This window comes from Anser cygnoides, chromosome 2 (genome assembly GCF_040182565.1).
Source record: "Anser cygnoides isolate HZ-2024a breed goose chromosome 2, Taihu_goose_T2T_genome, whole genome shotgun sequence".
Taxonomy (NCBI): domain Eukaryota; kingdom Metazoa; phylum Chordata; class Aves; order Anseriformes; family Anatidae; genus Anser; species Anser cygnoides.
The window spans coordinates 93339831-93359278 of NC_089874.1; the positions used below are offsets into that span (position 1 = coordinate 93339831).

A 19448-nucleotide genomic window follows, 5' to 3' on the forward strand; every position below is an offset into this window, starting at 1 on the left:
TCGCTTCTGAAGTATTTTGAGGAAATATACAGAGATTCTTCTCGACACTGACAAACACAAAGCAGGGTGTTATTTATTCTATATTCTGCTATTAAGATAGAAGTTATACGGGAAGAAAACTAAACACCTAACTCAGCTGTTAGCACTGAAGAATCACAAATTTCAAGGGAAAATTTTTGACTACTCTCAGGTCAGAAGAACTCACTGTCACCAAGGTAGCTATACATTTTTAAAAGATGGTCAAAGACCTAAGCGGACTATGAACAATCAAGTGAACAAATCTTTTACAAGACCTTGAAATCACCCTCGTGTGTTAAGAGAAAGTGTTAAATCTTACAAGACTAGTCTCAAATGTTTTAAAATATCCAGCCTCCATAAGGCTTACGATTATTTAGATATGTATCGAAAACAAAGCTAGAGTGGAATAAAATTGTTCATTAATTCTTCAAAAGCTTTTAAAGATAGTGTAAAATTACATTGGCAAATAGTCATTAAGGATGAATCACTAATGGCCAAGAATTTGAGTGAAAGAAAAGCAGAGTCAGCTGATTAGAAGAAAAGATTATCGAGGAGATTTCTGGAAAGATAGGGTAAAATGTAGAGAACAGAACCAAGCATCTTTATGTGACTAACTGTAGAAACCTCTAACCCTGAAAAGTTTCTATTGTAGATTAATAATCCCAAAGGGGAACCTGAAAAAATGCAAAATATACTTGAACATTTTCCCTCTGTATGCAGTATTTGTGGAAAATACACAAAAATCTGCAAGTGTTATAAAATACATGAAGATTTGCAAACAATACAGATAAAGAAAAATTGATGTTACACATAGGGTCAACAGTGTTCATCCTAGAGAAGCTAGATGAATTCTGCCTAGAGTAACTGCAGAACTTAGAAACAGTTCATATGCATGCAGATATCAAGTTAAGAAGTGATGAATAATATAGTGCAAGTGACTAGGCATCAGGATTTAAAGAATTAGGAGATATAATTTGCCAAAAAAACCAATCATTTAAAATACAGATTAGATTATTTTAAATAAAATGAAGAATGGTACAAAATTCAAATGTTTTGTTAACATTTTACTTCCCACCCTTTTAACAATGATGCCAGAGATACTCTAACAAAAAAAACCTACACATTTATGCCTAGAAAAACCACCAGAATTCTAACAAAAAGTAGCTCAGCAGTTTTGCCGGGCTGAACATTTTTTGAAATGTAGAGAAAACAGTTATCCATACAAAAGAAAAAATCTAAAGAAAAATTTTAAGTTTTTTTTTTTCTTTCTCTATAGAGAAAAGCTGATCAGACATGGAAAAAAAAAGACTATCATTGTCCAATTTCATGATAGATTCATGAAATCCTTGCAGTGTTTCTCACTAAGCCTGTTATCTTTTGCTACATCCACATGCAAATATAAATTCTACATAGAAAGCAATGGCTGTATTTATGCAGACAGGCCATACAGCTTTTAAGCATATATTAACACATGGAAATCAATTATCACATCATAAAGCTTTCCACTCAGCAGGTAACTTCTGCTGACAACAACTATTTTATACTTATTTTACAAGCACAGTAATGCACTAAGGATAAGATTCTTCTCATCTGCCCTTCCCTTTCCCTCTTATTCATAGTCGCTTTAATTTCTCCTAATTCTGTCCCAGACATCTCTGGCAACACACAGCATGATATTTCTCCGGATTAATTTCTTCATTTCCCCTGTCAACTCAAGAGGATGTGCACGTGGTATAAAAAAGAACAGCCACAAGATTTTCTTCAAGGACCCATGAAATTGTCCACAGAAAGTCTGTCTCTGAAGTAAGCAATCTTTGTATCTTGGGGTTCTACCTTGGATAGTTAAACAAGGCAGGAACTGTCAGATGAAAAGCAAAACAGGCAGACTGATAAAGCAGAAATCCTTTAAAATTTAGAAATCATTGAAGTTTGGGGACATTCACAACAAGTCTACTCTTCCTTTCCTTTCCCAAGCATTTTCTCCTTGGACATTCAAGCGAACTACCCCTAACTCTCAGGCAGGCAGCAGCTCTGACCAACGCTATTTCATGCAAGCTGACACTCTCCTTTCCCCACTGCTCTTCCACCTATATCTCCTAGGTTGCTATCATATATAAAAGTATGAAGATAACAGGCAAAGTAGAGTTCAGATGAAAAAGTGTCCTTCTGCTGCTGCCAGAACCAAGACTGTTTAACATGAGAAAGAGGAAGGGGGAATGGGAAGAAAGGAGTTTAGATGCCACCCATCTAAGAAATGTACAGCTGCTCATATGATTCAAAAAGCCCTAACCACACAGTATTCACCTATCCACTAAATACGCCTTTCTGTAAGGGTTTAAACAGATAATTTTAAATGATGGAAGCTCATAAATTACCAGCAGGCATAGCTTCCGTGTTCCCTTAAGTGGAAGGGAGAGAACTTGCTTTAGGCCAGGTCATATGCTAATGTTAATAAATCAACCAGTTTGTACATTAGTAGTCCCTACAAACATGAATATGTGAAGAGCCCAACAGAATAGCCACGAAGACTGACAGAAGCTTGATGGCAACTAAGAGGCAAATCTATGGCCAGCCAGCAGCGTCAAACCACTTTTAATGGGAATACAGAAACTACATAGAAAAAAAACTCAGACTAAGGAGGACAAGAAATCGAGCCTAGTAATTTCATCGTGAACTGCTTTGTCTTTCCTCCTCCATCCAACCTGACATATTAGATAACCTCAGGAAAAAAAATAAATTAAAAAAGTAGACAGCAAGATCTCATTTGCTGGTCTTTCCAGACAAACTAAATGCTGGCTACACTGAAGACTCTTCTTAGACATCTCCAATACCACAGTAAATATTTTAAACCTCTTTATATTCATTACAGCAGTATTTCCAAATAATTAATCAAAAATATCCACTAGCTAAACTTGATTTGCTGAAATTTAAAAACATGAAGGATTAACATTGAGAACAAGAGCATGCTGCATTTAAAAATCAGACAAGTATGACAAAAAAAACTGCATTTTTTCATTTTCAGAATGAACGTTCTTCTGTACTCTGGACACCCCATCATAAAAAGCATACCATTGTCGATGAGGGAAAATGTAACAAGAAAGAAAGAGGTCTACATCAAATGTGGATGCTATATTTAAATAAACTCTTGGGTAGCATGATTAGGTCATTGTAATCGCATTTGTGGAGGGAATTCCAGTTTGGAAATCCAAAGGTTAAGCAGATCCACTGAGCAGACTTTCCAACTTTTATTTCATCAAAAAACTACAAAAAAGTTAGCATTCAAGGTCACAATTGATCGAAATCAGTAGCATGGAAATGTTGAGTTTTAAAGAAAATAGCAAATCTGATTTGTTAACAGCTTCAAAAATATGGTTTTTTGTTGTTGTTGTTTTTAAACAGGAACAAACCCCTCATATTTCGAACTCCTTTGAGAGTTCAAAAGCTAGAAAAATTTGCTAGTGCAAAAAATTAATTTTGACTTAAATCCTGGAAAATATTTAAACAAAGCTATTTTCAGAGGCTTTGAAGAAGACTACATCTTCAGCATTCTGTAATAAATGTTTTTCTAGTATTTCTGGATTTTTTGTCTTAATTGCACAGAATTAGAGTGGCAGATTTACTCATGTTAAATTTTAAGACTTATTTCATGTAAGTTATTGCTACTCCATTTTTTCCTCTCATCACAGCATGCCCGCCAACAAAAACGTATGCAGCAACGCAACAAAGTCAATCAAGGAACTGATACAACAGGAGAATGACCAAAGAACGCAGACTGATTGAGTATCTCCCATCTGCAGCAATTTCTACCCATATCTGTTACCCAACTGAACACACCATTAGAGCCAACAGCCACAGAACAAGTGGCTAGGCTACAGGGAAAGAAATAGCAGTGGAGCTACAGCTCGAGACACCATAACCAATAAACCCAGAAATAAAAAATGTACTCTGCTTTTTATTTTTTTTATGCTATTTTTTTATTCTATGTAGCTACTAATATTCAACAGTACTAGGTAGTAACTTTGGACAGATTTTTCCCTCTCTTCTAAATTGATGCTTGTTCAAGGGATACTTCTTAAGCATTAAGAGCACATGTCGGATTATGGTATTTTGAAGTTGTCTGGAAAAGGATCCACTTAGACCTGAAACAGGACTTTTCCTTTTTGCCCCCACTGAACCTGAACTTCAGAGTTGGCCCAGATAAGTTCTTCAGGCTAAGTCTGTGAAAATTACCGTTATGAAAGACACTGACAGGTTAGCAGGAAGAAAAAAAAATCAAGGCGAAACAAATAAGCACAAAACGTTAATATCAAGGATAGCAAATGGAAGACATTTGAAGCACTAAATACAAGTCAGCTAGTTCATTTTTTCTGCCAAGGAAACAGAGCTGTCTTATCACAGTTTTGCCTGTTTGTTCTTTTAAACTTTGGTTCTTCATCTTGTTTCAATTGAGATTAAAAAAGCAGTAGCAAGAGGGAAATGCACACAGACAGAAGGATTGGCAGGAACGTAGCTGTTAAACGCTGCATCGGGCAGGCAGCAACTACACAGCTGTACTTTAATAAGTCATCTCTTGTACAACAAGGATGCTTTAAGGAAAACTGTGCTTATGTAGAAAAAAAACCACGATAACAAACAAACGAAAACAGGTTTAGTTGCCATTCACAGTGAAGCATGTTTCTGTTAGAAGCTACAGCACAGGAGTTCTATGTCTGGAGGACTGATCTGAATTCTGGCTCAGTGGCATAGATTGCTTTTCAAGATGATACCATACTGTGGGAGTAGAGTTTAGGAGAACTAAAAATGGGGTGCTTTACTCACTTGGACATGGAATTTTTCTCTACCAGCAGACAATTGCAGTAACTGATAAATTAGGGTTGTGCAAATATCTAAAAGGTTTAATGGATTCAGACAACTGAATGGGTCCACCAGGACCCTGAATGAACAGAACTAAGGAATATCGAACGGCAAATTAGCAGAATACATGCATTCTCTAAGTGCCTCCTTCACTCTAAGGTTCATCCAAAGCAGAAAAACCTGACCAAAGTATAAAAAAAATCCTGGATTACATTTTGCACTAACCTCCTCTGCAGGTTTACAGCCATCTGGATGGTCCACAAGCACTGGTGGTGAAATCCCACTGCATTGCTGTAGAGCACCCGTGGTAGGAACCATAGAGCAACAGACTGGTCTAGGCCATTCTGCCATGAACATAGAAGCCACAGAGGTCTTCAATCCACAATGTCTTAAGGCTGTCCTAAAAGAAGAACAGAAATTCAGATAAGTTCCAAATTCAATTCTGGCAAAGCTTGATGTGAAAGGCAAAGGTCAGGAAAGTTTCCCAACTATTTAAGACTTCAAAATCCAGAATACTGTGCAAGGGAGAAGGAGCCAAAAGATTGCTGCTAAAAAGAGCCTGTGAGGAAAACAACATATGCAGGGTAGAGTAGAGAGGTAGAACAAGTCATCAACATTTTGTAGCCTTTCAGATTATATGATTTGAGTAGGAGGACTGCCTGTCCTCCTAAATAAGCAGTTATCTATTTTTGAGTTCTATATATGTCGCCCTCTATCCAATCATGAGCACTTAGCACAACAAACTGGGAACTGTTCTCAATAAGGCTAGAAAACAGCCTCTTCATGGCACACATTCACATGAGCAGCTCTCTAGAAGATCATTCTTCTGGGCTACATTTTTTCATATATATTGTAGTTTACAGATGTATTTTCCTACATTCTTTCATCTCTCACCCGCAATTTAAACATTAGCATTCATAATGACAGCTTGGGGGGAAAGCGTTATTAAACTAACACAGACGTGATGCTTAAGAACTGATGATTTTTCAAATCTAAAAATGTGACACCTGAAAAATGATCTCTGAGGCTCTTCAAGTGTTAGCTGTTAAAATTTTAGCAATATAGCATGAAGCAATTCTTTCAAATCTCTTCCTTTACTTGGTTAATGCACCAACACCTGAAGGAAATTCTAAGCAGCTGAAAAGGAAACAAAACATCTTAACATATTTTTCAATTTTTAATACAAGCATAACTTGCCTACACTTAGGTAATACTAGCCATGTATTATGAGCTTATCTGTATTTGCTGTATTATATATGAACTTAGAAAAATAAACTTGAATAATTTAATATCTGTTTAAACTGATAATTTTCTGTATTCCCAGACCAGATGAAAAAACAGGTATAACAGAAAAAAAAATGAAGATGCTATAAGCACTATGATAACAGAACAGTGTGGATGAAATACATGGTAAGGAAAGACAAGATTGGCAGTGAAAGAAAAGATGTTTGTCAACTGCTTATTCCAAAACAAATTATTACTTTATCTGCCTCAATATAGGGATAACTATAATAGTTGACAGTTTCCTATTTTTTTGCATACCAAAGAAGAAAAGGCAGATGTATCAACTCATAATTTTTGCTGCATTTCAGAATAAATTACCACAATATTGGTGCTACTCCTATTCTATCTGCATGCATTAAGCAGTTCTACATTCACAGAAGTAGCTTGCAGTCCGAGTTTTAAAAGAACTGATTACGGATCTTCCAGAAGTAAAAAGAACATCAACAATCCTTTAAAAAAAAAATAAGAATAAGATTTCCAAGATGGCACAAGGCACACCCAACAGGACACCTAACATCAATAACAACTGGTACCTTTCTGAGAGCGTTTACTTTAAGAGATCATGACATAAATCCAAAGAGACTTAACCATCTTTGTTAAAGCAAATTAGTCACAGCCTTCAAGAAGGTTAAATACAAAGACTAGATTCTACATATCACTATAATATATACCCTGGTTTCAGCTACGTTAGAGTTAATTTTCCTCCTAGTAGCTGGTAGGGTGCTATGTTTTGGATTAGGATGAGAAGAGCGCTGATAACATGCTGATGTTTTAATTGTTGCAGGCCAAGGACTTTTCGGCTTCTCGCTCTGTCCTGCCAGCGAGCAGGCTGGGGGTGCAGCAGGAGCTGGGGGGGGACAGACCCAGGACAGCTGACCCAAACTGGCCAAAGGGGTATTCCATACCATCTGGCGTCATGCTAAACAATATATAGGGGTGGCTGGCCGGGGTGGGGGGGCCGGCTGCTCGGGAATAGGCTGGGCATCGGTCAGCGGGTGGTGAGCAATTGTATTGTGCATTATTTGTATGTACACATTATTAGTAGTAGTACTATTAACATTATTATTATTATTTTATTTTCTGTCCTAATAAACTGTCTCTATCTTAACCCACAGGTTTCATTTTCCTGATTCTCTCCCCCAACCCAGAGAGGGAGGGGGGAGGGTGAGCGAACAACTGTGTGGTGCTTAGCTGCCAGCTGGGTTAAACCACAACATATTGTGAACTTTTGTGTTGTATAAGTTAGCTTTTTTATATCATTTTTTTCAGTAAAACTTAGGTGCCTTACATAGGTGGAGAATATGATCCACTCTTAAAGATGGGGAAACTGGGAAGAGATATTAACTGCTGTCCGTTACGGGATAAGCAGTTGGCCATGCTGGGATCAAGTTTTCCCTCTGGTCAAAAGTTTTAACCTAAATATTTATCTGTATGTCTATCTGGTTAGATGAATATTTATCTTTTAGGGACATGGCTGATTTATACATTTCTTCAGAGGATCTTAAGATGACACGCTCTTTGTTCAGCGCTGTCCAGTATCAGCCCATCAGTAACTGGACAGAAACAGCTCTTACAAAACAAGCAAGCAAACAAGAAGCTAGCAATGAGAGCAGAACACACAAAGAATGGGTTGTGTTGTCATTACTAAGCACGGCACACCTACCAAGGCAAATGTTTGCCATTTTGCAGTGAACTTCCACGTGCTTAAAAGCTTGGTTTCCCTTGATCTTCCCCCGAGTTACAAAAATACCAGTTCAATCATTCCTTCCGCACATTATCTTTTCTAAATCTCCAGTCATTACCTATGGTCTCCTGAGGCAAATTAACTGTGCCTCCAACCTTCCTGAAGTACAACGGCCAAAAACTGATACAGCACTTTAACCTTACAATAAACTACAGAGCAGAAGATTCAACTATACACGTCCTACAAATTATACCGCTCTATATTCATGCTAATATACATACACACCTCTCCTCCTGAGCAACATTGTATTGTTAACACTCATTCAATTGTTAATCCATGGGTTGTTCTAGACTCGGGTAGATGATGGGGTGGCAGGAACTACTTCAGCAGTTGTTTCCCATCTTATACTTTTATGTTATTTTTACCTAAAACTGAAACAGTTCACTTAATCTACTAAACCACATTCTATTCTTTCAGGCCATCTTTCCAACACTCGAGATTCTTCTGAATTGTCATCTTGACTTCAGATGTACCCAAATTTATTCCCAAAGGCCAGTTCTCAAATTTAATTATCCAGTTCACACACAAGAACAATGAACTGAAAGAACTACACAAACCCCCACAGAAAATCCTTTCCCCCTCTGAAAGCGAACCACTGAGAAAGAACCCTGGCTACTGCTAACGATTTAACACACATCCTAAAATAGCTTTTTTTTTTTTTTTATCTAGGCCATGTTTCCTTAGCTTGCTCTGTAAGAGTATCACATGTGGCTTTCTCCAGTCCACAAGCTTCCTGTTGTAGAGGAAGTTAGATTGGTTTGATCATGTGTCTCTGAGACTCACAATAAGGCTTCCAAATTTGCTTCCCCAAACTGCACGTTCAAAGAGAAGACTGTCTTACCTGCCACTACGCCTCTTCCCTACGTTTCTGCTCTAGCTGGATTTTCCAATACATTCTGTCAAGAACAAAAATTAAGGCACAGTAGAACTAGCCGATGATTTTCTCATGGTTCAGGCTCAAAACAAAAGTAATCTCAGCCAGAAATGGGTAAAAAGAAACCAAGCTGAAGAAGCTGCACTGTGACTTTCCATTTCCTTGATGTAAAACCTAAGTAACCCAGAAAATAGTCAAAACCTATATGCACTGCTGATGTAGGCAGGCAAGTGGCTTAGGAGGCATGGATGTGAGAACATGCAAGTGAGCAAAAAGAATAAGGCATCTACTGCCACAGCAGTTACGAGTACTTACGCTAGGGTTACCCGTAAGCACCCATTTTTAATGCTCCGTACCATGTTACACTGCTACACGATTCAAACTGAAGACTTCTTTCTCTTCAAACTGTCCATACAAGCAGTCTACAGACTTAAAATGAAGTTTTTGGAGCTGGGATGTTAGAATTTGGAAAGATAGCATCCAAGCAGCTTCTGCTTGTAGGAAGTTCGCACATGAGGTCCAAGTATTTCACAGAATGAAAATTAGGTAAGGATGACTCATGGCAGCGATCTCCCTTACCAGTCATGTCTACTGCCCTGTTTTATACCCCATTACTACCAGCTAAACCTTCTGTCATCCCATGCACTAGACCCTCTGCAGAAAAGCTAGGGCACCCACTAGAAAGGGCACCCATCGTTGAAGAAAGGTTCTTTTGGGCAATGAAAATTGGCATGTCAGGGAATGCAATACTTGGAGCTTTTATTTAAGCCTCAACAAATTTCAGCCAGACGTTTCAATGTGCTGGCCTTATTCAGACAGCAGAAGCCACAGTGTTTGCAGACCACAACAAATAATTGTCTCCCATTCAAGCGTCTATACTAAACAGCCTCAATATTTGCATTGCTATTATTCAGAAAACATTAACCGTGCCAGAAGGAAGTTAATAACAGCAACAATCATGCAGAGCTACTTCTGCACAACGAGATGTCTGTTCCTAACTGTCACTCGTTATCCCACTTTCACCTCTCCCTAAACACAATATGCATCACAAAAAAAAAACCATAGTCACTCCATTATCTTTGCAGTCAGTACAGTCAATTTCTGTTTATTCAGTGACACTTCTCCTCCCCCTCCCCCAAAAAAAATTACACACACCTGCCATGAAGAATGTAACCAAGTCTGTTTTGTCAGCTTATTCTTCTACAAGCTCAGACCAGTGGCACAGCTCTGCACACAGTCAGAAATACTAGAGCAAGGGAGTGAAAAGGAAAGTATGAAAAGAGAAAAATTATTAGCCTGCGATGAAACTCCAGAGAGGGACCAGATTTATAACTCTGAGAAAATTGCATCTTCTACCTGTTGGTCTTGAAGTGACCAACAATACAAATAAAACCAGAATGTACAGCACAAACATCATAGTTTTGTTCCATAATTCTCTGTGGCTTTATCTTACACAGAAAGATGGCAAGGAAAATAATCAGCTGAATGAGCCTTTCTTAGTGAAGACAACACAAGCACTTATTTTGCATGCAGTTTGTCAGAAAAAAAGTTGAGATTCAGAGGCATCATTTAAATTACAATCAACAAATCATAAATACTGGTATGTGTTTAAGAGGTGTAAAGTACATACTGCTATCATGCTACCTCCCCCAAACTTGTAAGAGATTGTCAAGGTAACAGTCATTTTAATCGGGCTGATATCTGAAGCGTATGCCCTTGGCCATCCTCAGTAGGTTGGTCACCAAGAAAGCAAGAATTTGGGCAAGTACAGCCACACAGAGTGCGGCAGCGCTTTCCTCTCACAGGCCTCCTGCCTTCTTCTGTTGTCTGGGGACACTGACTCAAAGCAACACAAGCCAACCCACAGATTCTTCTTTAAGTAAATATTATTTTTTAGAAGTCAACTGTAAAATACTCCCCCATCCCCAATCAGGACCAGAGCAAAGCTCATTTTCACTCTGCTGAGAGTACTACGCTCCTGGAAAGCACAAGGGAAAGAAAAAAATGCCAGACAATCTACTGTTCTCAGCATTAAGGCATCTGCTATCACATTCACCATCATTACTAGCAAACCTCTTGGGAAATACTTTTTTCTTAACTACAACAGTACCTAATCAGAATCGCACAACTCTTAAAAGACAAAAGGTATCTTTCAAAACCTCACAACTGCTCTCCAAAAAACCCCGAATTATTTGCACGTCAGGAGAAGCGCTGCAGCCCATGAAGATGACGGAAGACTTCCTCAACTTTCAGGATACAAAAAGGCGAGCAAAGCAATGAGCATAACCAGTTTGTTTTGATAGCATTAACGTATATTAGCCTGAAGCAGGAGCCTGGAGCATCAATGGCCCCGGCCTGCCTGCTCTCAGTAGGACCATCAACAAAGAGCCGTGTGTTGACTGCCGGGAGCTGGCAGACACCCCCTGCACCTTTTCTTCAGCCACCAGGAAACACTACCCGCATTGTTCCGCCAGCATGCAAAACAACCAGCCCGGATTCATATGGAGGACGTGAGCCACAGAGCAAAACGCAACAGGCACCTCTCTGCCCCTCCAGCTGACAAAGCGGCCGCTAGGACGGGCAGGAGGAGTGAGGAAGTAAGATTTACAGTGCAACTGCAATAAGGGATAGTATTTACAGTACAACCACACACTTTGTTTTTTTGTTTGTTTTGGTGGTGGTGGTATTTTTGTTTGTTTGTTTTTAAGAGTCAGTAATTCAGTTTTTCAGTGATATTTCTATTGTAATGGGCTACTGAAAACTTAACTAAGCTGCGCTTACCTCCCCAGATCTCCGCCTCCTTACGCCATTCGGCAGCAGTCTCAGCGCTGGTCTTGTCCTCCGACTTGTGAGAGCTCAGGTGGGACTGGCAGCAGACAGCACACTTCTGGTATACCAGCCACGGACTGCACCTCGCTGGCAACTCTTTCACCACAAGAGTCACATGCGGCTCAGGAGGCACCAGATAAATACCATTTATGTAACAACCCAAGAAGTCCTCTTCCGGGAGGAAAAAAAAGAGCCGGTAAAGCCAGAATGGCAACGGCATTAAACCAAGCAGCAGCAACGAGGGAGAACCTCAACCCCTTCCTGCATGCCAACTGTATTAAAATCACTCACGGCTGACCTCGCAAGTGACCAGCAAAATTGCGTGTCCTGTGGTGATCAATGCTTTCTGCAACGCTCAGCAGAGCTTCAAGAAAGCCGTGTGCTCTATTCTCAGGTATAATAACCAACCAAATAATTTGTAACATCTTGTATTCTGATCTGATCCAAGTAAAAAACAAACAAAGCCAACAGAAAAAGCTTACAGGGATGTGGGAGAATAGTGCTGGGAAAAAAGTGTACTCCAGTTGTTGTCATACCCAAGTTCTCCATTTCCAGTGATGATTTTTTAAAATAGAACTAGAGAGAATGAGGTAACTACAAACATTTCCTGTTACGTCAGGGATGACCGGGGGGGATGCAAAATTACAGAAGTTCAACTATGTCGCAATATGCTGCTTAAAAGATCACAGCCTCAGCCTTCCACAGACCAAGAAGTAAGCTTGTAGGTGGCACCAGCAATAGGCAATTATGGGATAATGAAAGTACAGCAACTCTACCTTATCAGTAGGGAAAGGGAACTACAGAACTCTTCCACATCTAACCAAAAGCTTATTGTTCCAAAATCCACCCCCCATCCAATTTTAGTGTAGACTGCAGCACGCTAATGAAAGCAAAAAAGAGTGTGGGGGGGGACATACCTAAGCAAGATCCTAAGACTTAGCACTCACAACAATCAGCACTTGAGATAAATCAACTACTAATCTTGTACGAGCAAAAGTCAGATTCACACAATGCTTCTCAACATTTACAAAGGATCTCAATAACATAATATTTTCTCATGAAGATAATAAACGGAGTGCTAAGTGGTATAAAGTCCCCAATGTAAAGCCACTGCTCCACACATATAATTGTCTGCTTAGATGCTGAGAAATCATTTCCCCCAGCACACAGGCATAAAAGTCACTACTTTCTATTCAGCTCTGTACCTTAATTGCAAAAGAAATATTAATAGTAGAGAGTGCTCATTCTAAATTATATAATTTATGGCTGTATACAGAGCTAAGAAAGGCTGTTTACATATTTACTAACTTAGGAACTAAATCTAACCATAAAAAACTCATATATAAAATAGGAAGTATTCTCTTGCAAGATGTAATTAGCAGTTGTTAATCAAAGAGGGAAAGGAGAAAATAGTATTCTTGTCCACAAGCTTTTATGAAGCCCTAAATTATCACACATTGGAGCATTAATATTTCCATTACATACTGGGGGATGAGAGTCAGCTGTTTAAGAGGTGAACAAGCAGATCATAACTCCAAAGTCCAAAATAACATACTGTTTATTAGAAGGACTTTAACTCAAGAAACAGTAAGCTTACAGAACATAAAAGTAAACCTTAAAAAAATAAAACTTAGCACAGAACACAAAAATAATATCTAGAATCTCCACTACCAAAAAAAAAAAAAAAAAAAAAGTCTGGGTTGTGGATCCAGCTCTTTGAAAAGATTGATGCTTCAGTGAAACAATTTGTGGGAGGGAAATCCATGGGAGTGGAGAAGGAATGGTTTGCTGCCTTCTGTCAGATTTTAAAAATTTCAGTAGGACCGTCTGTCAGTGTCAACAGCAGTCTACATGCCCTAAAACAACAAACTGCTTAAGTGAGCATATGTCTTCATACACATAAATACTAACCCTCCCACAGAAACTCTAGTTTTGGATATCTTCATCTGTCTCCCAGCAAAGCTCTGCTGCCTGCAACGCGATCAGAAATTTGGCTGAGCTGACAAATGACTATCATTTCTCATTTGCAAGAGCAGGGAGATCACTTTAAAAATGCTCCTCCGTTCTTCCAAGCGCAGGCAGGCAGACAAACATTTTCTGGCTTCAGGTGAGATAATGGTCCCTATTTCAGGAAGTTGTGTTTATCACAAAGGAACACAGGAAGCGTTACGTTATCAAGTTTCAGAAACAATGGATTCACTTAGTAATACCAGTCCGAGCTTCTTTCTTGTCCTTTTCTATAAAATCAGTAGCAGGCAGTCGAAACAGAATACTTAGAGCTATTAACACTGTCATAATAAGGATGAGGAAACTGTAACAACAAAGCAATGAATTAGCTCTCCTACAAAAAAAGGAAGAAAAAAAAGCACTGCTGTTTTAACATAGCCTTTGGCAACACAGCAATGCAGGCTACAGCTTCCCAAAGCATACTGCAAATCTTAAGGTTTCTTCCTAGAAATACCCTATTTCACTTAACTTACTAGTTGCTGAGCCAGGCAGCCAGCTGTTTGCAGTGCATTTTTGTTTTACACACACAAACCCAAAAGATATTTCAGTATCCAGGAAGGAAGGCGTGCAGTTTATATACACATCATGCCTAAAATTAAATTTAAAAAAAAAAAAAAAGAAAAAAAGACTGAAAATCAGCAGTGCAGCCCAAGGAAAGCACTGTAACGTCCCGCAGTCCCTAAGCAGTTTTATATTATTCCCCACAATGCTTCCTCCTTTCTGAAAATGCCACCTCTGGATACAGGTGAAAGGTAGTTTAACATGGAAATGAACTGTAATACAGAAACACCTACCATCTCTGTCACCATACAGGCTTCAGGAAGGGAAAGAGTGGCCAGGTTCATTTCACTGTTCACTTGGAACGGGTTGCCCAGGGAGGTGGTGGAGTCACTCTCCCTGGGGGTGTTCAAGGAGACGTTGGACGTGGTGCTTAGGGACATGGTTTAGTGGGTGACATTGGTGGTAGGGGGATGGTTGGACCAGATGATCTTGGAGGGCTTTTCCAACCTGAATCTATAACACATCTTCAATTTTGAGATTTGCCATTGTTTTTTCACTAAATTTCAACACTTGTTACTTGGTAACTCTCTCTTTTCTCTAAATGCTTCTTTCTTCAGTTATTCTGTATCTGACCTCCATGTCGTTTCAGATGCTCTTCAGCAGCTGCTGTGGGCGAGGAAGGCTGTGAATTACATCCTAACAGCGTGAGGGAAGCATTATTAATCTGATACCAGGTAGACTGCTTCAGGGTCTGAGAAACTTCCCCTGTTGGCAATCTTCATCAACTATTTGACAACTTCAACCATTTAGCATTCTCCATAGCTGGAAAGATGTCAGTTTTATCAACACCCACTTCACCAAAACACCTGGGCTTGCTCAAGGGTAAGGAACGCTGTTGGTTTGAATGCTCTAGAAAGGGATTAAACAAGATCCTTCCATATAGAAGCCTGTCCTAGGGTACAGCAAATGTTAAGTTGTAGTGTGAATGCAGAATGTTTAAGTTTCAAATCAACCCCTAAAAATGAAGATACTAAAGCTAAAAGAACCAGCATCTCAGCTAGGATAGGTACTTGCTATTCTGTAAGGAAAGACAAGGACAGTGAGAACTACAACTTCTACAAAAATAAAATCTGAACGTTTTATTTGGTAAGTAGGTATGTTCTGCTACAGAACACTTCAGCTTCCAGAAAATAAGTTATAAACAAACTCTAAATAAAAAGATGAATTAAATATAATCCTTTCAGCAATACCCTTAAGTGCCTTTCATACTCATGGGAAAATGCCATACAGACTGGAAATTTCCATTCTGTTTTTCATACTATTTCAACAATATTCTGCTTATCAAGAATGAACACGGCAAATAAGATTGCGAAAGACTGGAATTCGGTGACATCTTCGGCACATGTATGAGATAGAAAGCTACAATTATTTAGAGAGCATGAACGTTTAACTTCTTACACAATTATCTTATCTGTCTGGTTGGGACTAACATGTAATTTTTTGCTAAGGAGACATCATCTCTTATCCAAATAGATCACCTCTCTCACCCATCTCCTCAAAGACTATTCCAACCTACCCCAGGGCTATAACGATGTGCCCCGTGCTGTAAATGAAAGCGGATGGTACGATCCCTGTACAACATTTTACTGTAGTATACAAGTTCCTCACATTTTTTGCAAAGATCGCACTGATATTTTCCTGAAAATCACAGTTCACCATCTTTGGCCAGAATTATATCAAATTCTCTAGCATTTAAAGTAATTACTTCAACTTTTTGTTGCATTTCCAGAAAGCACAAGCAAGCACTAAAAGGAAACTAAGTCCTCCAGCTAGTAAATTTTGGACTTTTGTCAGTGAGACCGGAGGGGTGAGAAAGGAGGTCAAACTGATTTTTTTCTACCTGACATTGACCACACAGGTTAATTATACCAGTCAAAACTTCCATCTGACAACAGGGAGATTCTCCCCACTGCCTACACATCTACAGTCTCTTAATAGTTTGGGGATTTGCAGATTCTTTTTTACTAATTAGTTTGCTACACAATGATAGCTGTTGCTATTTGACAAAACAGCTATTGACATACTATTTAGCCATTTAAGTACTTTTGGTATCCTCTAGAGCAGGAGATTTACATTTTATTTTCTTTCAGTTCTTCTGTTTCCTCCTCTGACTGGTTTTCTGTTGCCTACCTCCTGTTCAGTTCCAGTTGGAGCCCCCAGTGCATGCCTGTAGGCAAAGCATGGACTAGAGGAGACTCTCCAGTGCTGTTAGTAGCCGCAGTAAACTAAGACGGTGAAAAGGGGGATGTCATTGCTTCTTTCGCATTGCTCAGTGCAGTTGTCCAAGTAAGCCTGGAGATCACGGCTTTAGTCTCATCAGTGGGATCTTCTACCAGAATTTGTACTTCAAAGCTGTTCAGATGCTACCAAAGTCTGCAATTTTGATTCTCCCCAACCCAACCACTTTTAATCATTAAAAGATGCTTTACAGAATCACTTATGACACCCAGTCTCAATTTTCCTCAACCTCAAACTTTTATTCAAGGCACCTACCGGGGTTTTTTGAAATAGTTTTCAACAAAGCACTGTCCTTTTCTGTTTTTTAAAAAAAAAAAAAAAAAAGGGTTCTAACATTTGACCATTTACAGCTTGCACACTCACTGAAATAATCAAAAGCTGAGGAGGAGCCAACAGAACAGTATTTCAATATCCTGTGACCCTGTCATATACTTTACAAGGCTCTGAAAAGCATGTCAATGACCCACAAACACTACCAGAATGAAGGAAAGTTTGAATGTAACAGAATGTATTGTTACATATAATTTACACATCTTTGTTGATATAAAAAACAACCCCTGTTAGGTAAATCAACATATATACAGACTTCAGATACCATCAGTAACAAATGACTAATAACTAAAAAAAAAAAAAACACCTTAAGACAACCTATGCTTTTTCTTATGATTTGTTTATTTCATGGCTTGAAACTACCAACTCTTCTGATGATAATCTTTTTGATGACAAGGAAGTTATGTTATGTAGTATATGTAGAAATAGCAGAGAATTCAGGTAAAAACAGAAAATAAGGGTAAGAACACGTAAAATATGCCCACTCTTATATTAACATTGGATTTCTCAATATCAAAGAAGCCCTTAAAAATCACATCATTTAGCTGCGTACTTTCAGGAAAGTGAGAGAACATTATAAACTGTTAAACTATTATTTGTAATATGGGATGGTAAGTGTTCCCTAATAGTTTCTGGGACACTGATGTGCAGAACATTCACCCATCAGAGAAACTAGGTCATAATTAAATGTCTAATAATTGAAATTAAAGAAAGTCTGAGCAGTTTCTTTATTCATTTTCTCATGCCTCCTTTCTGTGCAAGTAGCTCCCACAGATAAAAAGTAAATCTCAGTTCTCCTAATGCTGTAAGGTATCCAGTTTAATTTTAATGAAGGAAATACTAATACAAAGACGGTGAATTGAGCTTCAAACATTTCTTTTCCTCATGGTATTCAGAAAGTAAATAATCTAGGTTATCACAATCCCTAACTGCATCACCTTATGTTCACGTACGAACAGTACATTAATCTTCTCTTCATCTTGCTGCAGTCTGCTTTCCTGCCTTTTTTTTTCCCCCCTCTCAAAAGAACAGGAGATAGTGTACCCACCAAATAGCCACATTATACACCAATTACCTCTTCAAAGAGCAAGTTCTAAACTATTCCCATTAAAAAATGTATGTCTTCAGTAAATTCAGGTTTAAAGGTTCATACGCAAACTGTGGAAGCTTTGTGTTGGGGAGAAGAAACAGGACCAACTATTCATTAAAGCAAGCAAAGCGGGTTAACTTGTAGCACTGTGATCTTCTAAAAAAGTTCACTGTAGCAACAGCTGGCTGGCCCTTTTTGAAAAAATAATTTAAAAGGACCAGCTGCAAAACGAGCAGCAGCACCCTGAAAAGTATCTTATGGAATGCTGATGCTTAGAAATAAATTAGTCTATCCACACGCAGCTCTTGCTAAAACAAGCTATCCTGCCTTGTTAAACGCAGAATTAGTGACCTGATCTCCCACAGGCTGTAGCCACCAGCGATAACCTCTGCGCCTTGATGCTGGCCCCTGTGAGCTCTTCCTCTATTCCTCAGCTCCCCAAACCTCCGTTCCCCACGTGATGCTATCATCTCTCTCATGTGGCACTTAATTACCAGCTCAGCAGGAGATACCACATGCTATGGTTTGTTCCAAGGTTTACGTGTGCCATCTGGTCAGTCAAAACAAAACAATACAAAACAAAATTGGTGAACTTGCAGACCAGAAAAGAACAGGCAACTGTTGAGCTCACCCTACGGCCTCTATAGAGTGTGTGAAATGTGGTTTTCTTCTGCTGAAGCACCAATTTTCTTCAAACCTCTGGTAACTTAATATTTTAGTCAGATAACATGACTAAAAGCACCCTAACAAATTGGAGGTGAAGGGACAGCCCATGGGGAAAGAGTGATAGAGGACAAAAGGTGAACAGAGCAGGAGATCAAACTCTATCAAATGGCTTTGGCACAAGAGGAGCTGCCATTTTAATGCTGTGCTGGGCCAAGCATTCAAGTAAAAACAGCATTTGCTTTTACAACAAGGAGTACCACAGAGCTTGAAGTTACCATATCTGACATGCGATGAGAAAACAGAAGAATTGCAGGCAACGAGCAGAAGTCCAGACAATGCTTGTACAGAGCTAGGGAAATGCCCTTTCCATCACTTGAGGGCTGTGTATTTGATCCATTTAGATATGCCAAAGCACGTGCCTTCACGTTTTTCCAAACATCCTTTAAAACTCTGTGTATTGAAGTTTTTTTTCTGCAATTCTCTCTCCTGAAAGTACCAAGGCACTTTCTCCAGAAACCTTTATTTACAGCAGATAAACATTTTCAGGCACACAGTTTTAAGATTGTCAGAAGCCTCTTTATATTTATTTTCCTAACCTATATGCAGTTGACTCCCTAAATTTTGAGTTTTTTCAGTAGTGTTCTTCTATAAGCATGCAAACTTTTATTTATAAATACTTCATTCCCCCTCTCCCTTGGAGCAAATATCCCTTTTGGAAAAGGAAGATAATTATTCAACAACTATTATATGCTTAAGACTGGCTGAACTTTCTCGTTCTTGTGCCTCAGAGTGACTGCTCAGCCCACAACAAGTTTCATGATGCCAAAGCAGTAGTCGTAGTTGATTTCAATTTACTTCAAGTGATACTGGTCATCACTTTTCCCTTAAGTGAGTATTGGCTTCCTCTCCTGGCATATCTTTGTTTATCTTTTATGTAATGGCTTAATACATTG

General features: G+C 38.9%; 1 protein-coding gene across 3 annotated transcripts in view; it reads right to left on the reverse strand.

The window, feature by feature from the left end:
• Nucleotides 1-19448, reverse strand: part of GALNT1 (polypeptide N-acetylgalactosaminyltransferase 1) — an 83001-nt gene that overhangs the window by 54444 nt on the left and 9109 nt on the right. Inside the window, exon 2 of one of the 3 annotated variants that reach the window (XM_066992614.1) lies at nt 5098-5267. The exons of 1 other annotated variant lie outside the window; for it this stretch is intronic. The gene's annotated coding sequence lies outside the window, so the exon portion shown is untranslated. Of the gene's footprint in view, nt 1-5097; nt 5273-19448 lie in introns of all 3 variants that reach the window. One more of the 3 variants, XM_066992613.1, reaches the window with a different exon arrangement.